This window comes from Hippoglossus stenolepis, chromosome 24, assembly GCF_022539355.2.
Source record: "Hippoglossus stenolepis isolate QCI-W04-F060 chromosome 24, HSTE1.2, whole genome shotgun sequence".
Classification (NCBI taxonomy): Eukaryota; Metazoa; Chordata; class Actinopteri; order Pleuronectiformes; family Pleuronectidae; genus Hippoglossus; species Hippoglossus stenolepis.
In genome coordinates, this window is record NC_061506.1 from 9,390,310 (window position 1) to 9,400,427 (window position 10,118).

The 10,118-nt window shown below is 42.3% G+C and overlaps 2 long non-coding RNA genes across 2 annotated transcripts; both read right to left on the minus strand.

The window, feature by feature from the left end:
- Positions 1–2,849: 2,849 nt before the first annotated feature.
- LOC124851394 lies at positions 2,850–7,387 on the minus strand. Its single transcript, XR_007032431.1, has 2 exons — positions 7,221–7,387; positions 2,850–3,073 (listed from the first exon to the last, which is right to left on the minus strand). It is a non-coding gene; the product is annotated as an uncharacterized LOC124851394 (long non-coding RNA).
- A 66-nt stretch (positions 7,388–7,453) lies between these two features.
- LOC118103156 lies at positions 7,454–9,192 on the minus strand. The gene is made up of 3 exons (XR_007032430.1): positions 9,131–9,192; positions 8,020–8,128; positions 7,454–7,483 (listed from the first exon to the last, which is right to left on the minus strand). It is a non-coding gene; the product is annotated as an uncharacterized LOC118103156 (long non-coding RNA).
- Positions 9,193–10,118: the final 926 nt, after the last annotated feature.

The window sequence follows — 10,118 nt, forward strand, 5'->3', positions numbered from 1 at the left end:
ATATCGTGACCATGTTTGTATATTTTGGTTTGTCATGTCATAACAGTAAAACTACATGACATGAACATGCTCATATTTGTGGTGAGCAGTGAACTAAACGGATCAGTTTATAACTGCTTAACGTGAGAGTTGTTTGTTGAAATCATGCAGTTGTAGTCTAACCTCAACCAATCCATAGCACTACATCTTAACATTATCTGTGCCACCTTTATTCACCTTGAAGGGAAGCTTGGCTTGCATTATTAGCATAGTAGTATGTTTGTGGGTAGAGTGATCTAGAAATCTAGAAATGTGCTAGATCAATACAGTCCATTTACCATTTGTGAAGTATGAAACAATCTTTTATGTGACTATAGTTTTGTGTTAAAAATGTCCTTATTTTATATTTCCCTTATTTTAAGTCCAACCTCCTCCATTCCAGCATCTTGTTTGTGAAAAGAACACAATAACTGGTGTCAGGAGTCAGCAAACCTGGAGTCCGATCAATGAAACCTGACTAGACGTGTGTGTTAGAGCTGCTGTGATTTATAAAACCCACAACATGAAGCATCGGCGGATGTGAACCGTGCCTCACAGGACCGAGATCCCCGAAGACGTACGATGTGGAACTGTTGGTTTGTTGAAGAGTTTAGAAATGCATCAGTCTACTGTCAGACAAACTGCCTGTGCACGGAGACGGCTCAGTTCTGTGGCTACACTCTCCCCGGGCGTGAGCACCAGTCTGAGTCCGAAAGCACAACAAAGACTGTTCAACGAGATAGAAAAGAAACCCAGTTCAACAACTAAAGGCTTAAAGGAATCAAGCTAGCTAAGGTCTGTGTTTACGAGTCTAACATACGCAAATTATCTCCCCAAACAAATGTCGCTTTGCACCAGAAGTTTGCCAAAGAGCAGCTTGACAACTGGTTTGGGAAAAACAAGATGCACTGTACATGGTGTAAAAAGGACACGGCATACCCACAAGCTCAGACAAACATCCTGACAATATGTCTGAGCTGGAGCAGGTCTGAAGGAAGAATAGTCCGACAGACTGAGGATTGACCTTTTAGAATATCTTTAAGAATATCCAAGAAAGGAATTTCCCCCTCAGCACTGCAAATGCTTAATAGACAAAAAAAAGACACAACACCTCACCATTGTGTGTGTGTGTTACTAGTTTAAGCAAATCCCACTTGGTCTACATTTGTGACTCGATGAAGATCAGATCACATTTTGTGACCTAATGATGCAGAAAACCAGGTCATCACATTCAGGGCAGGACGCTGGTGCAGTGGTTTGCATTAGTGTGGTTCAGTTTCTGGGCTAAATGGGAAAATGGTCAGTTTTTATATGGAGCCTGATGACAACTTAAAGCACTTTAGAGTCCAATTTTGCCATTCACCCATTCACACAAACAGTGCATCTATGTGCGGCACTTTCTCTATCATACACCACACAGCTGTCAGGGGCAATTTATGGTTCAGTGTCTTGCCCACGGACACTTTGGTACGTGGAATGGGGAAGACTGGGAATCGAACCGCTGGCTACCTGTCCAGGGTGTACACCCCACCTCAAGCCCCACGTCGACTGAGACTGGCTGCACATTGGATTTGTTGTTTGGTCATTTATTTCAAGCATCATGAGCCGTTTCTCCCAGTTTTGTTGTTTATCCAAACCCGAGTCAAAGTTTCCATTAGAAATCCATAAAAACTTGACAATGAAACCAAAAGATTCATATGAATGTATTTAAAACAGCGTGCCACGATTTTAGCTCGACACTTATTATGTTACAATGCTTCGTAAGCTTGATGGCATATTTCCAGCGGTTTTATGCAGGGCCAGATGTTGGAGCTATCTCACACCTCTTGCTGTTATTTTAATGCAGAGGAAACATTTACGTTGGAGAATCCACGATTTTACACACAGGTGGAACCTTTTCCCGGAGAGTGAGAGTGCTTTCTCCTCAGTGCAACCAGGGGGACACAGGCGATATGTTTTCCAGGGAATCCCAGCTGTAATGTTCACTGGTATCTACAAAACAACAGCATTTTTATGGACTCCCCTATTAAAGTAACCACAAACATATCTCTCGTAAGCAGGCAGGGCACCGCTGGTTTCCTCGCCCAGGGAAAGAAGAAAAACATGACGTTTTGGAAACTCTGAAGAGATCCACCTCGGGGTTGTCGGTTCCCTCATGCCTGGCACAAGGGGCCCCGGCTTGCGCTGCTGGAGAACCCCGCAGTGTTAACAAGATGCCTATATTTCCCAGCCGCTTTGCATTTACAAACACACTCCTACTGTGGTGCTCTCTCCCTGGTTTTATAGAACTGTGTCTTTATGGGCCTAATGGGCCTTTGCAGCTGAGAGTTTTTACCTCTGATTCCCAGAGAGTCAGGTTCATTACCCAGCTATGTGTACAATCTCACAGACTAAAAGGCAATGAGGGTTCTCCGACGTCGACTATCCAGACGTTGTGTTTGACCCAGTTGACTGAATCCCCCTCAGCACACCTACTGGAAGGAAAAAAATAAATGAAATGGAGCCAATGACCCAAATCTCGAAAGTGTTTTCTGTTTTGTTTTGCATCTGCGAGGGGGTATTCCTAAAATAGGCCGTTAATGCAGTGAGTCTCTTCAGATCTGTGGGGAGCTGATGCTCTGGTGGTCCACCCACAACAGGAAGGAGAAAATCCCTCTGAGCTCCCCGCCGAGAGCTTGACTTACTGTTTCACAAATAAAAACAACACACTATGACGATGTAATTGACTCATTGTGTGTTCAGCCGCGTGTGCCAATTTGCTGGGGCTAATACTCGTCCTTTTCCCCCCCCCGAAATGTCAAATACAGTTCAATTACCAAAGACAACGGGAGTTACATGAATGCAGAAGCTTTATAAGATAATGACTTTGACCCTGACCATGTTGTTTGGACAGATCAATAAGAAACTGAGCCCTACACACAGCGGGCCTCAGATCGACTGGTCCCCTGCAGGAGAGTTTTGGACCGACGTGTTGACTCCACCTCTCCGCTGCCATTCATGAAAACACAGAGAGAGTGGTGTTAGGTCACTCCTGCTCCATAGGTCTGTGGTGTTCCTGAATGAGGACAATAACAACCGTGATTGGTCAGTGTACTGAACACTGCCGCTGCAGACACTGACCTTGGCCCACTCTTCACTTGACTACTCGCACTAACACAATACTGCCTTGTTTACAGTTTATACGTGGAAGTTTAACAGTGATTAACAGTGCAATACCCTGTTTAGATTTAGGGGAATTAAAACATCTATCTATCTATCTATCTATCTATCTATCTATCTATCTATCTATCTATCTATCTATCTATCTATCTATCTATCTATCTATCTATCTATCTATCTATCCACCGCTGACCCACATCTTACGAACCCTTTGCAAACCCCCTGCTCACCATGACAACCGCCCTCTACACTCCAATATGAGCAAATCCCATGGTTTATACTATATCCCTTTGTATAGAAAAATAAATTAAATAATACATCCCCCCCAGTTACTGTGAGGAATATAATTAAAGTGCGACACGTGCTTCGGTAGTCAACCGGGGAAATCAAAGATTTACACCTCAGGTATATAAATTGGGACTGTTGTTAACCCCCAAAGTAATAAACCGGCTTCATATCAGTTACTCCTTTTTATTTGTGATGAGTTGGTATATTTTTGCTTTTATTATTATCGTTTTGCCAGACATGACCTGTGAAATAAACAAATCACTCAAACTTCCTTTACTCACAGTCATTAGACGTTTATGCGGGGGAAATGTACACAAGCTTTATGGCACCTGCATCAGATATATATATATATACACATATATAAATATAGCCTGGGGAAAAGTATCCGAGTAGCTGGCTAATGAGCTCTTCTGTGCAGCAACGTAATCCAGTACTAAACTCTTCGGATTGTCAGCAAACAACACAATACATGTGTCAAAAATCTAAATTCACAAGCCATCTGATATGCTGTATGACAACTATCTTTAGGATGGATCGACAACATATACACACTGTGAGGGCCGGCCTGGTGGGAGGGATTAGAGAGCTCCCCCCCTTTATAAGGACAGGTGCAGGCAATTGCTGCCTCTTTGCCTGACGCCTGGTAGATAGTATGCTGCTGTGTTTGTGCAGGTTAGGGAGACTGGGAGAAAAAGACGGGTTTTAGACTTTTCTGTGTGAAAATCTAACGAGGTTGCTTGTACATTCAGTTCTGTGGCTGGGTGTGCCAACCCAGATTGAAGTGTTCTCTGCAGCCCCGTGCTTGAGAGGTATAGACCCCCCTCTTTGCAGATCAAGTGCCAGACTGCTGCTTTGCCTCTACCTCTATTGTGTTGAATGTTTCTTTTTATATTTTATTATGACCCTGGACCCCTGGTTTTAGGCAGCCGGACGACCTGGGGGGGGGTAGTCGTGGGTTGCACACCACTTTGCATGCGGTGTGGTAAGCCTGAATGGTGGTGGTCACTTGAACAGTGTGTTGTTTGTCCTTGCAGTGGTAGTGATCGCTGCCGACACACTGGCCCCCCCCGCTATTCACGTAATGGTATGTGTTGTATCTCTGTGGCCTCAGTAACTCAATCATTTTAGCTTTTATAAATATTAGGGAAATAAACGTTACTGGCTTTACTTATAAGCGTCTTATCTTTTTTCTTTTCGCAGGGGCCTCGATTCATGTCTTCCCATTTCTAAATAAACCTTTCATTGTGAACTGAATGCACGTCTCCTGCTCTTCCTGAACCCCCAAAATTGGATTGTGTCCATGATTTCCCATCACGTTTTTTTCCCCCCATTGTTTCTGCCCATGTTTGTTTGCGTGCGTGTCTTCCTCTCTGCATGCGTGCTGGTGGAATCCCACTTTTCAGTGTGGGGTCCTCCAGGCTTCACGCAGACAGCTGCATGGTATTTCCACACTGCTCTCAGGCACTTGTTACTGAAGGGAAGCCCCACTTAATGGGGTGCACCTCATAAAGGAGGAGGTTGGCGATTTTTCCTGTGGTTTTACTGAGTATGTGCCGGGGAGGGGGGAGTCCACCTTCTGGGGTTTCTCTCTAGCTACACTCCATGGAAGTTTGTATACAGTACAATGATGTGGTTTTCTGTTGCTAGGGTTGCTCATGATTAAATACCTTAGGACAAGTACTACCTTCACCAAGGAGGTTATATTCCCATCGGCATTGGTTTGTTTGTTTGTATTTAGTTGGCACAATCACACAAAACTGGTGGAAAGTTGGTACGAGGTTGCAGTCAAATTCAGGGAAGAACAATTTTTTTCACCTTCTTTTACATATTATATTGAATTCTTTTTATAATTTCTCAACAAATAATGCAGACATCTTTATGACACATGTCAGGCATTTGTAGAGAGATAATATCTACGAACAATTTGGTGTGGTCCCGACAATGATCCGGATTATCGAAATAGATTTTTAATGGATGATCTTTCAGGTACGGTACGATAACAGCAAATCCAATTACAGCTGTTAGAGAATATCAGAATTTATATTTTATTATTTTATATTTATATGTTGTAGTTTGCAGAGCATTTCTTTGTACATGGATCTGATCTCAACATGCGATATGGTGATGAAGTGGCCAATCAGCCTTGGCGGAAGATTGTGGTCTCCGAGTGCCCCTGTAGTTTAACATGACATGATAGGAAAGTTGAAGATTGAACAGAGTTGTTCTGGTCAACAACAAACAGCTGTTCCATTCACACCTTTTAAAAGCAAAACAGTAAAAACTGCACTTTGAATGTGCTCCATCACAGGTAAAATGGCCAATTTCTGTGAAAATGCTTCCAGGTTTTCCACTAACACTTTCGCTTCTGCTACCGGTCGCAGGGGCAGCAAGCAAAGCAACACATTCCAGATGTGCATCTCCCCCAGCTACTCTCTCCGTCTGCTCCCGGTGAATCGGGAGACATTCACAGGCCAGATGGGATTTATGTACTCCCTCCAGCTCTGCCCCGGGGTCTCCCCCCCCCTCTGGACGTGCTCGGTGTACCTGCACAGAGAGTCCTGATCACATGCTTGAATGACCGCAACGGGCTCCTATTATTCTAGAGGAGAAACCGGTCTATTCCCGAAACAGGCTCCTTAGTGTGTCCCTCAAGATGAGGCCCCTCACCCGCCAAAGAGGATTCATTGTGGCTACTTGTAGTTGTAGTGTTCATATTGTGTCAGTCAGTAACAACGTCCCATGTAGATGAACAGGGTAAGAAGAAAACTCAGCTGGCTTAATGATCATGAGCAACCCTATCCTTTAAAAACAACATTTCTAAACTTCAGTACCATTGAGTGTTTGTATAGCGCCAAGTAATAATATTCATAATCTCAAGGCATTCTACATGTTGAGGTTTAAATTAGCAGAACCAGACTCAATGTGGGCGGCCATCTGCCTCGACCGGTTGTGGAAAAGATATAATTGTTATAAATATCATTATTGATTATTGAGTTGAATATTTTTTACAGGCATTATATTCATTTACATATCTATGTTGACATATCTACATAACAGTGTGTTGTCGTTTATAGCTGGTGGCAGTAAAGCTCCATTTTAAAGTCATGTATCTGTGGCCAAACAAAGTAATATCAAGTATCTACCTAATATATATTGTAAAAACAAATAAAATGTTTAAAATGACATTGTTATGAATATTTTTTTCCTGAGAATACACAGTTGGTTAATATTTGATCTAATTAGACAGTTTCTTGGTGGTCTACAACCTGCATGTGTTCAGTTAAACATTTGTGTTTCCATGCAGGCCCATGTGTTGACAACTTTAATATGCTCTAATACACAGTAGGATCGGTCTTTGTAAAACATTCAGACAGCATAGAGCATTTCCCCTAATTAACTGTGGCTGGCACCGGATCTGGTTTAACGCACGATATCCTTACGATGCTAAATTGCTCTTACAAGCGACAAAACGAGCCATCAGCTCATAAGCAGGGAGCTGCAGCCCGCACAAAGGAGAACACATCTATCTCTGGTCCTGCTGATCTTTGCTTGGGACTGGAACAACATGTTTCTGCTCCACAGATAATCCACAGGTGAAAATGACTTGGCTTTAATAAATGATAAGCCACAACACTAAGTGATGTGGCTTATCACAAATGATAAGCCACATCACTTAGTTTCATTTCTTTGTCTTTTTTAATAATTCACATAAAAAAAACACTCTCACACAGACACACTGGCAGTGGTATGCTCACCTTCACAGCGCTCTACTGCCACCTAGTGTCGCAAAGCAGTACAGATCCTCAACGGTTTCAATTTGACCTGACATTGTGGACCAACGCCTGCTTTTTTGGTTTTATAAACAGTAGAAATGGATCATCCAACATCCCAATGGCCCCACGCTGAGGTGAAGGGGCTCAGTTGCAGAGGTCGGTGGTGCAGCATGTGGCGAACACGCCCGGTGTCGAGATGTAACCCTGACACACTGCCATGTTCATGCACGAGCGGAATGAACTGTCTGGAACGATATAAGAAAGTTATGTTAGGTCCATATTGTATCGATGTCATTTAAATGTTTCATCGGGTATTTAAAAACGAGATACCATTATGGTTCATGTACACTTTCAGTATAATATCTTGAAGGGACGAAATCCAAAGACAAAGTTCTGAGCAGGAGCGTTTCAAGGGACTTTGGGGACACCAGGCAAAAGAGACTGACCTGGGGAAACCAAAGCCCCCCCCCGGAGGAACGCAATGCCAAACCACATCATTAGGATCTTCAGACAATTCTAGTTGTAATAAAGTGTTAAATTTGAATTGCAAATCCCCACCACAATCCCAGGCTTATCATTATAGACACATTTAGCCATTCTAGTCTTTCTCCAAACTTCTAAAATGCTTTTGGCAGAAAGTAAGTTGCACGGAGTCATGTTCGTTTTTTGGGGGGGATGAACTATCCCTTTAAGTTCAGATATTGATCAAAATTAATAAGCATAGAGAGTGACTTTAAATCAATTCAACTTCAGGAAAAAATCCATCCAGTGGCGTACTCACTTAGTGGGGCCGTCAATATGACGGCAGCACACGCGGCCATTCTGCTTGAACAGGTCTGAGTGCTGGTAGTGGTGCAGAGATTACTTCCCTTAGAGTAACAGTAGTTACACTTCAGGGCCTCAGCTTGAAACAACAACAACACACACACACACACACACATATTTATGAGCAGTTGCACACAAAAAAAATAAGCAAATCATAAAAAGTTAATTCATAAGAACCAGTAGATTTGATTATTTAAAGTAGGTTTTCTTGACCCTTTAATACGGAATAATCACAGTTTGAATGTCACAGTCTATGTGAGTATTGCTGCTGATCATGTTCATCCATTTATAGCCACAGCTCACCATTGTCTAACGCAATGGTTCTCAACTGGTCTGGCTTCGGGACCATCACCCGTTAATGACAAGCCGCGACCCAAATCGAGGAAAATGTTCAACTTCTCAAATGTATTTAATGAAAAGATGGTGCAGTTTGAACCTGAGGTAGTACAGAATATCACAGTATGCCAACACAAAAAAACAAGTTTAATGACAAACCAAAACAACCAGCAGGTGGCGATGCTAGAGAGGGAAATATTCCCTTTTACACTCAATTAGCTGCATTTTAATTCAAAACCAAAAAGTGCATCTTAAGGACACAAGGTAAAACAACATACATAACAATTCAGTAACTTCAGCCTTTTTTTAACAGACTCAACAGTGCTGTCATGCACAAACGTGAAATAAAAAAGTCCAACTACTGAGAAGTAGACTCAAATTTTGTAGAGAATCACTGGTCTAACGGTTACTCCCAGCAAGATAATTCCCCATGTCACAAAGCACAAGTCTCCCACTGGTTTCATGAGCATGACGGTGAACTCCGGTGACCTCCGCAGTCACCAGATGTGAATCCAGAAGCTTCGTGATGCGGTTGCACAAGAGATTCGCGGCGTGCATGTGCAGAGATGATGTGAGGTCATGTCAACACGGAGCTGAACACTCAGAGGAAAGTCTCTCTCAGTTGATACATCAGCTATACTATACTATTCGCTAAATGTTTCTTTATGTAACATGTTTCTGCCTTGACAAAGAAGTATTTTCTCTTCCATATATGAAAGAATAAGAAATACCTTGATGTAGAGTCAGCAAGAGGAGGACGGCACACACGGCAGCTTTCATTTTGAAATCTGGAAGTCAAACAATGCACAGATGTACAATGAAGGAAAATGTCTATCAGGGTCAGTTACTTTACTTTTTATTTCTATTGTGGTTTTTGAAGGCACTGGTTCTGTGTTTACTCCATATGTACTTGATCCTTTCATTTTTACTGATATATCTTTGACTGAATACTATTGTGCTATTCTCTGTACTCTATTATATATTGTGCTACTGTAATCTTGGAGCAAGCTGGCACAAGAACTTCCTTTAGGATTAATAAAGTCTATCTTATTTTATCTAATCTTATCTTATCTTATCTTAACCCTTTTGGTGCCAGCATTCAACATGTGAAAACATCTCTACATAAACAGAACGACGCATGAAGCTGAACATAACTGTAAAAACTACAAAAACAACATTCACAAGGAATAAAACAGCACAAACATCACATCAGAAGCAGTACTCATACAGAGATGGGTTGTTACCTTGTTGCCCAGTCTTTAGTGGTTTGTCCCTGTGTTCTCCAGAGGTGTTCTGGTTTTACACCCTCCTCTTCCTTCTTTTAACTCAAGTGGAACCACGAGAACCTGCTCCTGTGATTGGTCAGGACTGGCAGCGATGTATCTGATATCACATGACTGAGCCTTTGCCAATCTGAGGAGTAAACACGTCTGATTTATTACTGTGTCAAGCTGTGTCTTGTATGAAATGATAAAAAGGACAGTTTTCACACAGCGTGTCAATTTGTGTAACTACAAGCCGACACACCGCTAATCGCAGTCATATCTGCCTGTCAGTCAAATCAATGGCCCAACTGCCGTAACATCTGATGCATGAGAGGAAAAAGAAACGTTCAAAACTCAAAATGTGTGAATTATAACGTTCGTATATGACCTTTGTTCAATAAAGTGTTGTGAAATAAACTTGTGCAGACACATTCCTCTCCGCCTTAGTCACTCT